The sequence below is a fragment of the Urtica dioica genome, chromosome 8 (assembly GCF_054948205.1).
Source record: "Urtica dioica subsp. dioica isolate 48M chromosome 8, U.dioica_male_clone48M_v1_H2, whole genome shotgun sequence".
NCBI lineage: Eukaryota > Viridiplantae > Streptophyta > Magnoliopsida > Rosales > Urticaceae > Urtica > Urtica dioica.
This window is the reverse complement of record NC_142763.1, coordinates 32,691,699-32,712,579: the sequence shown is the minus strand read 5'-3', so window position 1 is coordinate 32,712,579 and position 20,881 is coordinate 32,691,699.

Genomic DNA, 20,881 nt, shown 5'->3' with positions numbered 1-20,881 from the left:
GCGCAAAGACCACTTCCCACTTCCCTTCATCGATCAGATGCTCGACCGTCTCGCAGGGCACATGTATTATTGTTTTCTTGATGGATATTCAGGTTACAGCCAGATCACGATCGCACCAGAGGATCAGGAGAAGACCACCTTTACATGCCCTTATGGCACTTTCGCCTTCAAGCGAATGCCGTTTGGGCTATGTAACGCACCAGCCACGTTCCAAAGATGCATGATGGCCATCTTCTCCGACATGGTGGAGAAAACAATTGAGGTTTTTATGGACGATTTTTCCGTATTTGGCCCTACATTTGATCAATGTTTGGAGAATTTGTCTCAGGTGCTTAACAGGTGTGAAGAAACTAACCTCGTGCTTAACTGGGAGAAGTGCCATTTCATGGTACAAGAAGGCATCGTGCTAGGCCACAAGGTCTCGAAGGACGGGTTAGAGGTAGACCGGGCGAAAATTTCCACAATCGAAAAGCTACCACCGCCAACTTCGGTCAAGGGAGTGAGAAGTTTCCTGGGGCATGCCGGCTTCTATAGGCACTTCATCAAAGACTTCTCCAAAATCACGAAGCCGTTGTGCGGGTTGCTCGAGAAAGATGTCAAATTCGCCTTCACCAACGAATGCCTAGAAGCCTTCACAGCCCTCAAGCACAAGTTGAGCACAGCGCCGATCATCACCGCGCCTGATTGGAGTCTCCCATTCGAGATCATGAGTGACGCGAGCGATCACGCGGTGGGTGCGGTTCTTGGGCAACGTAAAGATAAGGCTTTCCGTGCAATCTATTATGCAAGCCGAACTCTTAACGCTGCCCAACTGAACTACACAACGACGGAAAAAGAGTTATTGGCCGTGGTCTTCGCCTTCGACAAATTCCGGCCGTACGTCATCGGCAATAAAGTGATCGCCTACACCGACCACGCCGCGATTCGATATCTCATGGACAAGAAGGACGCCAAACCCCGCCTAATCCGTTGGGTCCTTCTCCTCCAAGAGTTGGACATCGAGGTCAAAGACAAGAAGGGCACAGAGAACCTCGTAGCTGATCACTTATCGAGATTGGAGACTCTCGAGCACGTTCCAGATAAGACGGCACTCATCAATGATGACTTCCCCGACGAAAAGCTTTTGGCCGTCCATCAAGCCATCCTCCCATGGTATGCCGACATCGTGAATTACCTCGTAGGCAAGGTGGTGCCTACCGACCTCAAGACGTACCAGAAGCGGAAATTTCTTTCGGAGGTCCGGAGATATTACTGGGATGAGCCGATTCTCTATCGGCAGTGTGCAGACCTGATTGTGAGGAGGTGTGTTCCCGAGGATGAGATGGAGTCGGTTCTGCGACATTGCCATGGCCTCGAATGCGGAGGTCACTTCGGTCCGAACCGCACGGCAGCGAAAGTCTTTCAAAACGGCTTCTATTGGCCAACGCTCTTCAAAGACAGTCGAGACTTCATCATTGCCTGTGACCGGTGCCAACGAACGGGTAATATTTCTAACCGAAATGAGATGCCACTCACAAACATTTTGGAAATAGAACCGTTCGACGTCTGGGGAATAGATTTTATGGGCCCATTTCCGTCTTCCTACGGAAACAAGTACATTCTCTTGGCGGTGGATTACGTATCCAAGTAGGTCGAGGCCAAGGCTACTCCGACAAGCGACGGAAAGGTGGTCTTGAAGTTCTTAAAGACCATCTTCACCCGATTCGGCATGCCACGAGCCATCATCAGCGACGGGGGAGCACATTTTTGTAACAGGCAATTCAACGCCCTCCTCACCAAATATAGCGTCACTCACCGAAGAGCTTTGGCCTATCATCCTCAAGCTAATGGTCAAGCGGAAGTCTCCAACCGAGAAATCAAGCAAATTTTGGAGAAGACGGTGAGCACCTCGTTGAAAGACTGGGCGAGTAAGCTTGATGACGCACTTTGGGCTTATCACACGGCATTCAAAACGCCCATTGGTATGTCCCCTTATCACCTAGTCTATGGGAAAGCGTGTCATTTGCCGGTCGAGCTCGAACACAAGGCACTGTGGGCAATGAAGAGGCTCAATTTTGACTATAAAGCTTCGGGGCAACAACGACTTCTCCAACTCAATGCCCTTGACGAGCTCAGACGCGACCCCGACGAGAACGATGACCATGGCCGCGACGCGTAGGGGCGCTCGACCACCCCCGCAAAGGTACGTTCCTCCACCCCTGTTTTTGCATCGATACATTGAGGACAATGTAGGTTTTGAGTTTGGGGGGGGGGGGGGGGGGGGAGGGAGGTTTGTTTGTTTTGCGGGGGTGTTTTTCTCTGTATACTAGTAGTTAAATTGTTGGTTTTAGGATAATTGGTAGAAATTGGTGTTGTGACTGCTTTGATTGACTCGTTAAATGTTTGCCGATGATATGGATAGTCTTGAGCTTTAGGCATTAGAATAGATCTGTGAATTACCAAGTGAAAAAGAAATTGATTGAGTCTGTGTATGGCCTAAACCCGAATAATGTTTGTCTCAATGCTTAGCTGAACTTGAGTAGTCGCCTAACTAGTCCTAAGAAATGACCACCGAACACACTAAGAACCTTTTCGGACCCCTAGTCGAGGCGAAATTGAGCGCATACTGATCTGGTGAGAGTGATATAGGCATTAGGAATAACCCTTCGAGCCAAAAAGCCGACCCGGAAACAGGTATCAAGTAGAACCCACTCACAAAAAGCCGAACATTTTATCCTCTCTCGATACTTAGTCAGAAAAAGCCGAGCCAATAAGTTTGAAATCCCACAAAGAACCCACATTAACTTTAGCGACTCCTGAGTGATATCTTTGAGTGAATTTTTTGTGACCCTTGTGTGATATATGCTACGACCCCACTCCTTGTGTTTGTTAGGTTGCCGTTTTAGACACCACGCCGGTGATTTATTAGGTTACATCTCGAAAAAAAAAGAGAAAAATAAGAGAAAAGAAAGAAAAAAAAAAGAAAAAAAAAAAGAATAAAACAACGTGCCTATGTGAGTTATTTGTAGTTATGGCGTGGTGGTCTATGTTATTTTGAAGAGTGTGGTCGTGGTCGAGTCAAAGTTTGGGGGAGATTTGGGGAAGAAAGGCTAAAGAGGTATGATGTTCTCGATAGGCTTTTCAAAGCCAAGAACATTGAGAAAAGTGAGTGAGTGAAGACAAAGGGGGAAGTTTTTGTGAGAATGGAGTCGCTAAGGGCAATGTCAAAAACCACTAAAAATCCGTTTTCCCACCCGAACCTAAGCCTGAACATTACAAGCCGCTAAGACCTATTGACAAGCCAGGAAGGGCGTGTGTGCATTAGTGGAGATCACGAGGGAAGAGAAGGCGTATGGTGTGTCGAATCGAAGATTTTGTCTAGACAAATAAAACGATTCTTGTGGTTGCATTTTAGGATTGGGAGGGTCACGAGACTTGGGAAGCAAAAGTTACTTGAGATAAAACAACATTGCAAACGGTGAGGGCTAACACGTATTCATAAGGATTCTTTTAAACTTGGTAGTTGACTTGGAGTTTAAAACCACAGATGTCTATGTCAATGTAAGTCTAGAGGTTAGAAGTTGAGGCAAGCATGAGTTGATCAGTGTAGTCAAGGCATTGAAATTTACCAATTTTAGTTTGGTTAACTTCTTTTGCGTAATTTTATGTTTCCTTTTGTTTCTTTTGTTACTTGAGGACAAGTAACGGTTTAAGTTTGGGGGGATTTGATAGGTGCGTTTATCACGCGTAAAACTCCTATTTCCCGAACCGAAAACCGACGAGTCCTCAAGTATTTTAATGGTTTTTAGTAGGTTTTTGAGTAATTTCAGGTTCAGAGGAGCATTAGAGCATCTACAATCAATATCGTGGAAAGATGATGAGATTCGGAGTAAAAATGGTCAAAATGGAGTCAAAATTGAGATGGGCAAGAAACTTGGCGAATACGCGCGCCGCGCGCCCTCAACCGCACGCCGCAGGAAGACAGGATCCGAGACCACGCGCCGCGGGACTCTAGTCGCGCGCCGCGCATACTGGGACTCAAACAACGAAATCGCACAGAGTCTTATGCGCGGAGCGCGCATAACCTGGAGCTGAGACCGCGCGCCGCGCAGTGACTACCGCGCGCCGCGCGCCTTCGGATTACTGGAATAGGAAATTAGCGATTTTTGAGGATTTTTGATCCTTGGATCGAATTGGAAGGCTCAGATCACTCCGAAAAACACACACACTCAGGGCTAAAAACGCCTCTTGTAACCTAATTAACTCATTCTAGTTAGTTTTTAGTTTTTTCTACTTTTGGCTGCACTTTTTCTTCGAGAGCTTTTGTTTGGGAGCGAAGTTGAGTCGACGATCCGACGAACGAGCAACCGTGAACTCCCGTTTTTAATAGTTTTTCTTTCTTACCCTTACTCTCAATTACTGTTATTTCTCAATTAATTGATAGTTTCATTCTTCCCGTCATGAATCTCATAGTGTTTCTCTTATTTATGATTATGTTGATTATGGTTTTGATCATTATGTTGATGACTATGGATTCCGTTAGAGGCTAGGTTTTTAGCGGGGTTGCGATGTAGCCGGATTAAATTGGGTTAGGGGGTTTCGTTAGGGTGAAATTATGCTGTGATTTGCTCAATTATTCATGCTTGTGTGGATGTGTTCTTAATGCGTTCTTTAGATTGGCCATCTTTAGGATTGTTTTTAGGAGTTTTCTGTCACTCGAGAGAGGGCGAAAATTCATGCTCATAATCCATGCTTCGTTTTGTTCTTAGGTTGCTAGACGGCTTAAGCTTAATGTAATCGTTTGAATTCTCGTGTTTAGTGCTCGTGATTGTTTTAATAGGATTAGAGGCCGAGAGGATATATAATCCGTCAATTGCGTAGGTTGCTAGATCACTCGAGAGAGGCTAGTAATATCTTAGGGAGAATGAGATTAGCGTGAGTAGAGTAGGTCTAGTTGTTGGAACCCGAAACCCCCGAGTCTTAGCTTTCCGGTGAAGTCGTGACCCCCATTTTCTCTTACTTGAAGTTTCGTGTTAAATTTCCGTTGCTGCTTTGTTATTTTTATTGTAGTTAATTTTTGCACCTCCCATCTTAATATAGTGAAATCAATTTGCTTTAGGTTGTTTAACGTCGCTAGAGTAACTAGTCTCTGTGGGATCGATATCCGTTACTTACGTAACACTATTACTTGTTCGATACGTCCACTTGCGTGCTAGTTATAAAAATATCGCAACACCCCGGGGGGATCTCCTCTCCGGATTCATAATGAGTCGGAGTGGAAGACATGTTAAAAAATTTCTTTTACGAACTGCTTCTTCCGAGATTGGTCTTTCTGAATGTTTCCCAGAGACGGCGCCAAATTGTTGATGTCGATTTTTACAACGATCAACAATCAAAAATAAATAAAAGATTGCTAAGGTATTATATTTAGGTGGGTTTCGAAGGACGCGTATAAGAAGCAATATGAAGGCGGAAATTATAAATATATGAATATTAATTTAAATATATTAATCACGAAATGAATTAGAAATGAGACGAGGTGACGAGCTCAACAAGACGAGCTTGAGACCATGAATATAATAGTACAAAATAGAATTAATTGAGAACTGAGACTGGAAGCTTGCATGTGCAAAAATCGTCGTCTCATCTTCTATTTATAGGCGAGATGGAACTTCCTTGCTGAAGACACGCGTCCATCGATCCATACTCCTCGTCAGGGCTGAAGTCGTCTCAGATCCGGTTTTCACGGCGTGGTCTACTCTTTGACTGACCGATTCTTCTGACCAGGAAGACGTGGTTGAACTAGAAAACGTGATTGGACTTGGGCCGATCTGACGAGATCGAACTGAGCCCAAGGTTGATTTCGTGGGCCGACAGTTGAGATCGTAATAGGCCCATAATTGATTCCGTGGGCCGGTCTTTAAGTGGATATTGGGCTTTGGTCGGGCCAAAGCCCAACCGAGATAATTATTTAAATAACTTAATTTTTAATACCCCCACAATTTGTAAGACCAATGTCATTTATGAAAAAAATACACTGTAAAATAAAAATTAATAAGTGATTTAATGTTGGGGTTAATGCATTTGTGGAGAGGATTTTTTATGAGATTTGATTGAGATACGTTTGTGGAATTTTTCCAAAGTTGTTATAGACTATGTTGCAACAGATTCTTCGACTGTAGTCAACTTATTTTTTTAACTTTTCAAATCCGATTTTGAGAAAAAATTTAGCAAGATTTGAGGGATCACGAGCTGGAAGTCAAATTTAGAATAGACCTAATTTGGTGATGATATATATTAGCCTTCTCTTCACACGTTCATAACATTCATTTGAGATAAACTTTTCGAGTGGTTTACTATTTATTTGAGAGCTTCGAACATGTTGTTCAAGCTTTCTTGTTGTATACATTGTGTAGCTTGGGACTTCTTCATGGATGCCTTGTGCACACAAGTAGCATATACTATGAATTTACTTTGGGAGAACGTGAAACACACACATCCTATTCTCGGGAGAGATTCGAGTGTAAGCGAGTGGATCTCGAACTTAGGGGAGTTTTAAGTTGCATTCACTGAGTAGACGTAGTCTAGGTTTCTAGCTTGGGAGTTTTGAGTGTAAATCCTTGATTACTGTGTTTGGCCATTATAGTGAATTGGGTTCCACGGAGGTATCGGGACTTCTGTATCATAACCATCCGGGAAATGGGATGGAACTAGGATTTCCGTTTAGCACCATTTAGTATTATATTTTTAACAAAAAAAATTAGGTAACTAGTCAATTAAAACGTTTGAAATTGCTATATAGCCAACGTTTCGTAAATCTTAGGTAAATAGCCATAACGTTGACGTGGCATAACTAGTTTACTCTTTCATTGAAATAAAAGAGGGGGTATTTACGTCAATTTACACGTGTAAATACATATTATTTACCTAAGATTTATGAATCGTTTGTTATTTAGGAATGTCAAACTGTAAATGTGGTTATTTACCTAATGGACCCCATTTTTAAAGTTGTATTTTTTAATTTAAAATATATATTTTTTTAAATGCATTCATGATTAAAATAAAATGAAAAAAATAAATATGAGAAATATGAGAATCCCCGAAATGCAAAAGATGATACCGTGGAAAATGGTTTTGGGATTTTCCGGTATCATTTTCTTTACAGTTTTGAGAGTCTCATTTCCCGCAAAATATGGGACGAGGATTAGGGGATCTCATTTTCCGGGTTCTATATGGGCAGCTTTAGTTCCATTTAATAGAGAAGCTCTCCAGATAAGACGAATTTTTTTGGCTGAACTAACTAAATTGTGGAGTCATTTACATTTTGTAATTATTTCGTTAATGTTGATATCTCATTAAATTTAGTAAATCTCGTATAAACTGTTGCAACAGTTCACATATTGAATAATTCCAGTGGGTACCGTATCATAGTCACTACACCTACAATTTGAAGACTCGGACTTGCTTGCACACAAACTGAAATTAACATAGGTTATGACTCTTTAAAAAAATTAAAAAAACTAAACAAAACAAAAATTTTAGCGGACTCAACTCGGATGATGCGGTAGATGTCTTCCTTTCCTTTGTTAACATTAACAAGGGCTTATTAATCTGTGATATTTCATTATGGATTTTTATTTTTATTATTTATATTCGACATTTGCTATATATATATAATTTTTTTTTTGCTAGAACATTTGCTATATATTCTAGTTCGACATATTGTTAGTTGCGATTAACTATTGAACGTATTTGAAATGTGCAATATTCGCTTGTATATGGATTATTAATTTTAGCAGACATTCATATACATTTATTTATCAGTTTTATTGATTATTATTTAATTTATCATTGTTCATTGTGGAAATGGCGGCAAAAAGACCCAATATTTTCGGGATACCCAATCTTTAAAATTGGTGGGCAAAGTACCAAAATTCGCCACGTTGTGTACATGACAGTAATACACTGTAACGGAGTTATAATGTATTTAAACCAAGGATTTAAATTCCGGGGAAACCGGACGGGAACCAGTCCGGTTCCCATTTTTTTGAAGAGTCCGGTACCGGAATGACCAAAACCGGAGGTTCCCGGTGATTTCGAGAAAACCGACGCGACCCAGTGCAAATCTTCCGGAATTCCGCCACTTTCCGAGCTTCCCGACAACTTACCGACGCTCCGAAGGCCAAACTTCTCCATATACCGCCGGAAAGCACTGGTATTGGTGAGCTTACCGACGTGAATTTGTATTTTGATGATTTTTGAGTTTTTTTTTTAAATTTCTTGATAATTCTTGAAGATTAAGTATAAATTGGTAGTTGTGAACATGAATCTAGTGTTGATTTTGAGTTTGTGTTCATGTTTTCTATTTATTTTTATTAATCCGAATTCTTTTGTTATTTTTTAGTTAGTTTGTGTTGATTATGGTTATGTTGAACTTGGTTATTGATTTATTCCGAATTTCTTATTGATTTCTTTTGAATTTTATTTTACATCCGAGAATATGTTAGACTCTAATGTTCATGTTTTCTAATTTTTTTTTTATTAATCCGAATTAATCCTTGAATTTATTGTTAGTTTGTGATGATTATGGTTAAAATCATTATTGCTTTATTTCGAATTTCTTATGAATTATTTTCAATTTTCATTTAGATCCGGGAATATGTTAGTTTAGAACTTTAGATCCGGGAATATGTTAAAGTTTGTGAATATGTTGTGAATTTGAACTATAGTATATGGTGGATTGTGTTGAACTTTATCATTTTGGTTTGTACTATTGAACTTAGTTTTTGTTGTGTTTGTAATTTGGTAATGTGTTGAAACATTGTACACTATTTTTAATTTTATGAATTTTATCATACGTACTTTGTATGTTTTTTGTATATTTCTTTTCTGGATTCCCCTCGGTAAATACGGTATTTGACGGTATTCATCTACGGTAACGGTAAGTTCAACGGTACCGGTTTCCTTTTTTTTTCCTGCTTTCTCTGGTATTCCTTTATGGTACCAGGGGTTACCAGTAAATTCTGAAGCTCGGAACGGTAACGGTAACGGTATTTCGATCCTTGATTTAAACTGAGTTAAAGTGAAGGGTTACGATTTTAAATATAATTATTTGGTATTTACATAATATATATTATAGTCACTAAATTCCTCTATTTCATAATAAGAATCTAAGAAAAAGAACATAACAAAAAACAAAAAACCCAAAATTTGCAACCAAAATCCCTAAACCTAAACATACATTCGCCCAAAAATTTCAAGCCATAATCTTGTGGACTCGGCTCCATACCATCGGCGACGATGGAAATGCACGAAGTTGGAGCTTTGACCGAAGAAGAAGCTACAGTGGAGGGGTTTGAACTTCACGAAGATGAATACGCAGAGGAAGCCGAGATTGAAGACGCAACTCAACCATCACAATGGTGGTCCACCATAGTCAAGTCTGCAACAAGAATCTTATTGGTGATGAAGATTCTGATGGAGTTCGGTCTGAGTGCGACCTAAGCAGCCTTTGCAGCGATGATGAATACCAAATGACAAAGCTGAGCAAGACATAGTACAATCCTCGCTCTAATCCAGCTGATTTTAGTTTCAAACTCGGTATGGAATTCCCTAGTATGTTTGATTTAAGACATGTATTGGTTGAAGAGTTCGTTAAGGCCGATCGGCAATTTCGATACATCTCCAATAACAAGATCAAAGTGAGAGCAACATGTGAGGGAGTTGGTTGTCCGTGGATTTTGTACACAAGGCTTAAGAGGTCAGATAATACAACAGTTAGAATAAATACTTTGGTTGATACGCATAATTGTGACATATTTTTTGACAACAAACATGTCACAAGTCGATGGCTAGCTAGTCATTTTTAGGAGCAATTCAGACTCAATCCAAGCATGGAGTATAACAGTTTCAAAGAGATGGTTGCGTCAAGTAAGTTTTGCAGTGTGTCTAGTCCTTTTTTCTACCGGACGAGGAAATTAGCTAGAGAAATTTTAGAGGGAATTATCTTAAGTCAGTACAAGGTTCTTGACGACTATTGTAGACAACTTACAAGTATTAACCCAGGTATAGCGTGAATTTACCAATTTCAGATACTTTTTTTTGTATTGTGAAGTGTTAATTTTCTAACTGTATTTGCAATGAACTCCTTAACAGGTTCAACTGCTCTTCTCAAAACCACTCTTATTGATGATAAAAGAGTGTTTGAGAGAGTGTATATATGCTTCAAGGCATGTAAAGATGGTTTCATCAAGGGTTGCTTCCTTAAAGGCTATACTCATGGCATGCTCTTGGATGCAATAGGTATTGGCTCAAACAACTCTCAATACCCTATTGCTTTTGCTGTAGTTGAGAAAGAGAACACCCAAACTTGGACATGGTTTCTTCTTTTGCTCCGTGAGGATCTAGGCGTCCAAAATACTACTGGTTTCACTATGATAACCGATAGGCAAAAAAGGCTAGAGAAGACATTGGCAGATACCTTTGAAAGGGCTGAGCACCGATTCTGTGTAAGGAATTTGCATGCAAATTTAAAGAAGGATGGTCATGGTAGCTTGGCTTTGAAACAGTTGTTAGTTGCTTGTGCTAAAGCAAATACTGAAACAGAGGTCAAGAGGAGAATGCAAGAGCTTAAAGATCAACATGAGAAGGCATATGAATGGCTACTAAAGAGACCGGCATCGCAATGGAGCAAGTCACATTTCAGAGACTTTGTGAAATGTGACATGTTGTTGAACAATTTGTGTAAAGCTTTGACTCTACAATCTTGCATGCAAGAGACAAGCCCATCATCACATTAGTTGAAAGAATCCGATTCTGGCTTATGCGCAGATTTGCTACCAAAAGAAATGAAGTACACAAATTGGTCAATGAAGTTGGTAACAAGATTATGGACATTATGGAGAACAATAAGAAAATCACAAAAAACTGTATGCCAACAAATGCCGGCAATGGAAAGTTTCAGGTATGTAAATAGATAATATTTGACTTGGTTTTTTTACTTGGTTTTTCAGGTTTGTAACAGATTATATTACCTACAGATTTTATTTGGTTAATTTGGTTTGATTAAAATTTATTTTCACTTGGTTTTTCAGGTCATGTATCGCGGGTCTGAGAGCTTTTCAGTTGACTTAAGGGCTAAGGCATGTACATGTCGATGATTTCAATTGACTGGAATCCCTTGTCCACATGCATTGGCATGTATTTGGTAAGTAGGTTTAAAACATATTGACTTTGTTGATGACTGGTACAAAAAGGAAGCTTACGTAGCTGCATACTCGGTATTGATTGAACCTATGGCCAGCCCTGACAAGTGGCCGAACTCTGGTCTCAATCCAACACTGCCTCCCCTTGAAGAACGTCTACCTGATTGTCCAAATAAAAAGAGAAACATATACAACGACGAGATTCCACCTGGATTTTGACCTGGAAATGGAACAAAGCAAAGCAAAAAAGGTCAAGCCAATCATTGCAGCTACTGCAAGCAAACAAGACACTCCAAAAGAACTTGTCAAAATCAAACCATTGTTCAGGTATGTTTAGACTTAGTAGATTATGTTTAGTTGATAATCTGTAGTTAATTAATTTACCAGGCTTTGTTCATACTTATTTGATTGAGTTTATGGTTATAGGACTCGACTCCAAAAAAGATAGGCAGACCGACAAAGGCAAACCCGACTCGGGAAACCTTGAAGACAAATGAAAGAAGAATGAGGCAACAAGAGAGAGCTGGTGCTGCAGTGAGTTGAAATGTAGTGAATTGCAAGTTTTTTGGTGAATTGAACAATGTAATGCCTTATGGGCTCGCTTCTTTTGGTGCAACTTTTGGGATGCCTTTCAAATGCTGTTTTTTTGCTACAATTGTAATACCTTTTAAAGGCTGTTTTCTTTTGGTACAATGTATAGCCTTTTTAGTCTTTTTTTTGCTACAATTTTTGGTACAATTGGTTTATGCATTACTTGATTACAGTGAATACATTTTTTTTGCTACATATTTTGGTACAATTGATTACTACATAATCATTAACATTAACAGTGAATACATTTGAATCAAACAGCTCATTCGCTGCTTCATAAACCATCCAAAGTGAATACATTTATATTAACTCCATAAACTCCATACAGTAGCGAATTTATATTCATAACCAAATCATTTGAACCACATGTACTGATCATAGAATGGCTATACTAACTCAGCAGTACAACCAACATAATACCGACCCCAACTCCAAACACAAAACCTATAAAAACTGATTGCAACTTCATGCTTTGACATTTTCTAATTGCTTCATCTTCTTCTTTTCATGTCGCAACTCTTGAAGTTTCGAATTGCAATTGGTTTAGTCTTCTAAGTAAACCAGGTATGACTTGCTTTGATCTAGTGCAAATTTCAGGGTCTATCCACTGAAAAATGTGCATTGTTCCTCACGCTGAAATGAAGAATGAAGATAAATTTCCATTCAAAAATTAAAATTTAACAGATAACCATTTGAAATAAGTTGAACTTACGCTATCCTTGTAGCAGCCAAAAAATATCCTCCCGGGATTCAAATCAGTCCAAGATGTCCTCTGAACGACTTGTATGCCACATTTACATATCGGCACATTTGATTGAGAAAACCTCATCCTCGACGTGGATTCTCCACTTTCGCGACTATGTCTATGGCTCTTGGTGCTGCAGAGACTCATGAATGACGACTTAACTTCTTTCATTTACTTGGTTTTAGGGATCAGAGGTAGAGGAAGAAGAGATGAGAATTTGAGTTTCTAGGGTTTTAGAATTGGGGTTCCTCTGCATATTTGGGGCTTTTGTTTTGTTTTGATTTGAGATATGTAGTTACTTAATATTGTGCAAATACAAAATAATTATATTTAAAATCGTAACCCTTCACTTTAACTCCGTTTAAATACATTATAACTCCGTTGCAGTGTATTACTGTCATGTACCAACGGTGTAACAACGTGACGAGTTTTGGTACTTTGCCCACCAATTTTAAAGATTGGGTACTAAAGTGTAACAACCCGAAAACATTGGGTCTCTTTACCGCCATTTCTTCTTGTTCATATTATTATGAGAAATTGCCACATCTACTACTAAATCCATAACTTTTTCCAATTTCCCACCAAAACCATAATTTGGACAAAAATGCCACTAACTCAAATGTGCAACTACCCTTTTACCCTCCACTTAAATTTTTCTTACAACCACACCAACTCTCCCTCATATCCCATCTCACTCCTCATTTTCGCTCATTCCCGCTCATATCTCTCCCTCGTTTTCTCCTCAAAATTCTCTCTCTCCTCAAACGGGCACTCCCCTCTTCTCTTCCTAAAACCGTCCACTTCTCCTCATTTCCCGTCGTCATGCCCACTTCTCCTCTGTCGCGTTCTCTCTTCCTCTTTCTCATCCTCGCGCTCTCTCTCATTCTCGCGTTCTCCCTCTGTCGCGATTTCCCTCACTCACCCAACCCCCAAATCCTAACCCTAAACCGTCCCGGAAATGGACGATGATAACGACTTTCAATCACGCAAACAACACGGAAAAAAAATGAAGTTGTTAGACGGAGTCCCCGGACAAAGACGAAAGCGCCGGAGGAGTCGCCGTCTTCACCCAAACCGTCCCGGAAAAGAAAAACAACAGCTTCACCCAAACCGGTGAAGAGTTCGGCGAAGAAACCTCGGCTTGGGAAGGGGAAGCCCATGCATGTCACGTCTGACGCTGAGGAAGAAGAGCAAGCCCCCAAGTCCGCCAATATTCAGGTTAGTTTGGGGGTTTTCGGTTGATTTGTTGTTGATTGATGGGACCTTGATTGATTTTGGGATAGACTTGATTTAATTTCGGTTTAGTTTTGGTTAACTAGTTTTGGGTTATCTCGGTTTGCATTGGGCTATCTCGGTTTTGTTATGGTTTGATTGAATATTGTTGTTGTTGAATGAATATTGTTGTTGTTGAACTAATTGTTGACATTGATGTCAATTGTTGATGGCAATTGTAGACATCTATACGTCAACAAATGTTTGTTGACTTTGATGTCAACAGTTGATGGCAATTGTTGATATCTAGATGTCAACAACTGGTATCAGTTGTTGACGTATAGATGTCAACAATTGCCATCAATAGTTGACATCAATTGTTGATTTTGATTTTCTCATTCTTTCCTTCTTTTTTGTAATGGTTTTCAGGGATGGGAGAGGTTTGTCCCCGAAGGGGAAATAGTGGACCATAATTTTAGTTTTTATGGTTCACTAGATAAATTTGAAGAAGCCGCTGGCATGACAGCGGAGGAGACGGCTCTTTTTCAAGAGTCTTGCTTCGGCCAGTTTCTGAAGCTTTCAAAGATCAACAGGTCGTCCAAGATAATCAACCACTTGTTGATGAGGGTCGGTCAGTATGAAGGGCACGCGAGTGAGGATGCACTCGTCATTGAGCTCGGGGGTGAACCTCGAGCTTTTACCATCCACCATTTCACGGAGATCACGGGTCTTCGTATAGTCCACAACTACGAAGCTGTCAACTATACCAAAGTTGTTGAAGACGGATTGTTCACGAGCGTCTTCAACAACGGGACATACAAGACTCGTGGCGTCCTAACCTCCCAGCTCAAAGAGAGCAAGGGTTGGCAAAATCCGACAAAGCGGGTGAAGCTCTTGCTTCTCCATTTTCTCATTAACGTACTTCTCGCTGCCGCACCGCATACCAACATCCCAGACTGGACGTACGTGAGGTTGGTGGAAGACCTAGACCAATTTAACTACCATTCGTGGGGTAACGTGGTATGGAAGTTCTTCTTGGAATGTGCCAGGAAGTACATAAAGAACGTCTCCTTGAAGTCAGCCTCTAAGGGAAAGATCAACTTCCCTTCATTTCTGTATCCATTACAGATATGGGCGTTTGAAACAATGCCCGTGCTCACGTCTCTCTCGTATTGCGAGAAAGTTTCAGAGACGGCATCTCCACTGATGCGTCGGTGGATATCGGTGACACATGTTGTTGACAACAAATTCCAACACATCGATTTCCAATCCGAGGATTTGGAATTCAAACCCCTGGGCGACGAGGAGTACATCGTGAGGAAGAACACGAAGACCAAGCCACTGCCGAAGGTACAAACATCCCATCCGTCGACAACAGCTCATTCAGGGCCGAACCAAGATTCTGAGGTATGTCAATTGAACACTGGCTCGGTTGTTATCTATAGCACTATTTGTTGATTTCCTTCAAGTATGAATAACATTTCTAACATCTTTTTAACACAGGCTCGGTTGAAAAATGTGGAAGACACAGTCAACCACATGAAGGGTGAATGAAGCTTATTCCGGATGGAGATGAGACAACGTTTCCATGAATTCACCAAGAGTGTGAAGGATCAATTGTTGGAGCTGTCCAACAAGAATTCTAAAGATAATCAACCAGAGGACAACGAGGAGGAAGAAGACCAAGAACAAGAAGAAGAAGAAGAAAAAGAAGGAGGAGGAAAAGAAGAAGAAGAAGGGCAAGAAGAAGAAGAAGAAGAAGAAGAAGAAGAAGAAGAAGAAGAAGGAGAAAAAGAAGAAGAAGAAGAAGAAGAAGAAGAAGAAAAAAAAAAGAAGGAGAAAAAGAAGAAGAAGAAAAAGAAGGAGAAGAAAAAGAAGAAGAAGAAAAAGAAAAAGAAAACGAGAAAGAAAAAGAAATAGATGGTACGTACATTATGTCAATAAATGCAATTCAGGACCGATTTGTTGTTAATTGATCCCTATTCCTATTTCTTGTTAATTCAGGACCGATCGAGATCGAAGACAGTCAGTCCCAAAATCTAACTGAATCACAAGCCAGATCGCACCTTCTACGACTCGATTGCGAGCAGTTTGAGAGAGAGATATACCACGACAGCCAACTGATTTATATTGGCTCAGTTCCTGAGGGCAAAACCTTGGGGGATATGGATGAGGAGATCAACGCTTCAACGGACAAGGAGAATCGAGAATCATGGAAGATCGTTCCGATAAACATAGACGATTCACCGAGAAGACCTGTCCGAATCACGAGATCTCCGGAGAAATACACTTCGACTCCTATCCCAATGCTGTACTTGAAGTTCACAAAAAACATCGATCGCCCGATGAAGAACCCTCTCACTGGTCAGTTCGATTCAACGTCTCTTGTGGACGTACTCGTAATGGAGACTTGGCTTAAGATCGGCTTGAGGAAGAAGAAGGATGATGAAGGCTTATGGTATGTGAAAAGGGAAGATCATTTACCATGGAGATGGGATTTCACAGAGGTAGAAGTCAGGTCAAATACTTTCTTTTACACCCTTTGGACCGAAGAAGAATGGTTGTGCGATCAGGTATGACTACTACTATCTACCTACTTTTCATGTAATAAGCTTGATGTCTGTTGACATCTAGATGTCAACAATAGACGTCAATTGTTGACATCTAGATGTCAACAGTTGACATCAATGTCAACAATAGACGTCAATTGTTGACATCTAGATGTCAACAGCTGACATCAATGTCAACAATGGACGTCAATTGTTGACATCTAGATGTCAACAACTGACGTGTATTGTCAAAAATGGACGTGTATTGTTGACATCTAAATGTCAACAATTGACATCTATTGTTGACATCTAGATGTCAACAGTTGACGTGCATTGTTGACATCTAAATGTCAACAATTGACGTGTATTGTTGACATCTAGATGTCAACAATAGACGTCTATTGTTGACATCTAGATGTCAACAGTTGACATCAATGTCAACAATAGACGTCAATTGTTGACATCTAGATGTCAACAATGGATGTCAATTGTTGACATCTAAATGTCAACAATTGACATCTATTGTTGATTTCTATTGTTGTATGTTTTTTTTACAATTGATCTTATATTATATTAATATCCCTCACCTTTTCATTGTTTTTGTAGCATGTAGATGTTGTGTCGTACTACCTGAGGAAGAAGAGAATGACGGGTGAGTTGAAAGAATCGTTCACAATAATGAGCAGTTTCTTTCATAGCTACTGCATCAAAGGGTACGAAGCATGGCTCAACTGTGAAGATAAAGATAGGTTTGATTGGACAAACCAGTCCCGAATCCATGACTACATTACAGCCACCAACAAGTCCTTGAAGCATTCTTCTCCCTGGGTGGACGTCGAGGTAGTTTACCTTCCCGTATGCTTCACAGATAGGTCACATTGGCTTCTTCTAGCTGTGACGATTCGGGAACGTTCTATCATGATCTACGACTCGTTGTCCGGGAACAAGCATCACCGAAAAATGGTAACGGCCCACGTACAAAAAATTGCTGAATTTCTGCCGTTAGTTCTTTGTTCTGTTGGTGCGTTTGATGGGCTGGGGATTGAAGACACAAGTTCGTCGAAGTTCAAAGTCGGAACTTACACGAACATGCCTCAACAGAATAATGGGTACGTCTTGCTATTATAGAATAATATCATATTATTGAACGTTCAAGATGTCTAATTTCAAATTTATTTTTAAAAACAGTGGCGATTGTGGAATGTTTGTTATAAAGGCCATCGAGTTTTTGACTCACGGGTATGATCTATCGGAAACCCGACAAGACGACATGGCCATGTATCGACAAAAGATCACAATTGATCTATACAGACACGGGGCAGTTAAAATAGCAACAAAAGTTGGTTCAGACTTTGAAATGGATGATGATTAGGAAACTTTTTATTTTGGTTGGTTAAATTATGACATTCTCTTGATTTAAGTACTAGTTTGTTCATATAATAGATTAAGCAATCTTTTGTAGTTTATGTACTAGATTATGTACTCTTATGTCAAACATCTGTTGTCAATGACTAGTTTGTTCATATATAAAACATAGTGTAAATAGACATATTAAGCAGTTTCAGGCATTCAAGTCATACAACAATCCATACATAAATATCACGAAGTTTAGACCAATGATGTGGGGAATTCATCGGCATAGTCATTTCTTGTTAATCCTCATCCTCCTATGGTAGAGGAGTTCCTCTCTCTGGATTTTCAGCATAAACACTAGTGTCCCCTTGGGCACGACTTCCATAAAATCTCTTTTTTTCTTCAACTGAGTCTCCCAGTCGTCTCCGAGGATTTCTTTCATAACACTTTCGAGACACATGATCGGACCCGATTCAGTCTCACTAGAAAAAGTATCCAAGTACCATATGTACTCAGCCTCGCTCATTTGAAACTCTGTGAGTTGTGCATCATCGAGTTCCGATCCGCTTGCCTTATTATTAACATCAATTGACTACAATTTTAGTAATTGTCTACAATTATAGGTATGAATGTCTACAATCATAAAAAATAATAACCGAAAATCAGCTTTGCTTGGCATCAAAATGTACCTCGTTTTTAGAACATTTTCTCTTTCGGGGCTCGAAGTCGTCATAGCTTGTCACCGGAGATTCAATGGAGTGTTTTTCTGACATTTCTGCATATTTTTGACAATATTAGAGTCAACAACGTTCATCAGTTGTTGACATTAGATGTCAACAATGGACGTCAACTGTTGACATCTAATGTCAACAACTGATGAGAGAATTGACATCTAAACTCTACAGAGTTCACCAGTTGTTGACATTAGATGTCAACAATTGACGTCCATTGTTGACATCTAATGTCAACAACTGATGAGAGAAATTGACATCTAAACTCTAACATTGTTGACATCTAATGTCAACAACTAATGAACTCTGTAAAGTTTATATGTTAATTTCTCTCATCAGTTGTTGACATTAGATGTCAACAATGGACGTCCATTGTTGACATCTAATGTCAACAACTGATGAACTCTGTAGAGTTTAGATGTCCATTTCTCTCATCAGTTGTTGCCATTAGATGTCAACAATGGACGTCCATTGTTGACATCTAATGTCAACAACTGATGAACTCTCTAGATTCTTAACATACCCAAACAATATCCTAAAATCTTAACCACAAAGTTCATCCAAACAATATCCCAAACAATATCCTAAACAACTGATGAACTCTGAAGATTCTTAACATACCCAAACAATATCCCAAACAATATCTTAAAAAGCGAAACAAACCTTGTGCGCGACCTGATCTTGGACTAAATCTGGAGTTTTGAGTTTTGAATTTGGATCTCGTCGGCGTTTGGGTCCTCGGGTGTTAGAGAGCTGGTGCGAGAAAGAGACCAAACAGAACATTTGAATCTCTTTAAACTATCAAAATGACATAGAACTTGAACATTTTGAACCACGAAATTTATGGGAAATGAAGAAATGCGAGACAAACCTTGTGGGCAAGCTGGTCTTGGACTACGAACTCGTGGGCGTTTGGGTCTCGTAGGCGCGGGCTGGTCTTGGACTACGAACTCGTGGGCGTTTGGGTCTCGTGGGCGTTTGGGTCTCGTAGGCGTTTGGCTCTGCGTGACCGTGGGGGTAGAGACGCCGAGGGTTTTAGAGAGAGAGAGAGAGAGAGAGAGAGAGAGAGAGAGAGTCAGGTAATGTATTAAGTCTCATGTATTAATGAGATATGAGCGGGATATGAGGGAGAGTTGGTGTGGTTGTAAGAAAAATTTAAGTGGAGGGTAAAAGGGTAGTTGCACATTTGAGTTAGTGGCATTTTTGGTCAAATTATGGTTTTTGTGGGAAATTGGAAAAATGTAGTGATTTGGTAGTAATTGTGGCAATTTCTCTATTATTATAGGCGTCCCAAGTACTTGATAAATATGTCTTAGGCTCCGACCGACCCTACATATATTATGTATATATGGTGGCGAGTGGAAATGACCGTGAGTGCTTCTTTTATAAACTTAATTTATAAGATAGCCTAATTATTTTTTATTTTATAATTTTTTTTTCTTTCATATTTTTGTTGTTGTTCATCGCTCACTTCATTTTGCTTTTCTTGTTAAATGTTTATAGTTTCATTTAATTTTTTTCTTCCATGTTTAAAGTTACATATAAAACGGGAATGAATAAATATAAAATAGAGTTCGTATATAAATATTAAAATCAACATCAATGAAAAGTGAACCAAAAAAAAAAAGTGAACCTAAAGATGATTCAGGGCACTATAATCTATTTTAAGTAATTATGTTATTTTAATTAAACAAAAAATACAAATTTAACATTTTTAAAAATCAAATATTAAACTCGATATTTCATTAAAACACATAATGGATGCGTTTGATTGAGATTGAAATGCCCTGTTTTGTTTTTAGAAAAAACTAAATTGGTTATCCGGTGTTTGACAAAACTGTTTTTACAAAAAACTTCAAAAACGATTTTAGATTTTGTGTATGAGATGGAAAATCTAGGATTCTTAGCTTTTGAAAAAAGTGTTTTTAAGTTTTCTATACAAATTACCGTAATATCCTCGTACAAAGTGTTTCTAAGTTATTTGTATGATATTTTAAATTCTATCTCCCTTCGTAAATTATGAGAATTTTTGTACCAGAATACATAACTTTTCTCTCTGCCTCATTTTTTTTTCTATCTAAGAGTGAAACTTGTTAAAAAAATGATTTGTGCATTTTATTGGAATGTCGTTGGCCGTTGGAGTCCAATAATAGTTTTTCTTGTTACTTTATCTTTTTTTATCTTTGATTTTTTTTTTTTTAGAAAAAAAATATTATTCATATATATTCATATAAATAAACATATGAATAATTATTATTTAATTTTTAAGAACATGTTTATTTTAGTTTTTTTACTATAATATATTTATTTTACCAAACGTTAAATGAACTTTTATTATCAATAATTACTGTTTTATAAACAGTTTATCAAATACCAATCAATTTTTGAATAAAAACATTTTTTTTAAAAACAAACTATGTCAGAGTCCATATATAAAATATATATGTGTCATTTTTTTGTAATACAATTACTGTACCATGCGATAAACTTGAAAAGTACGTACTGATCAGAAACAAT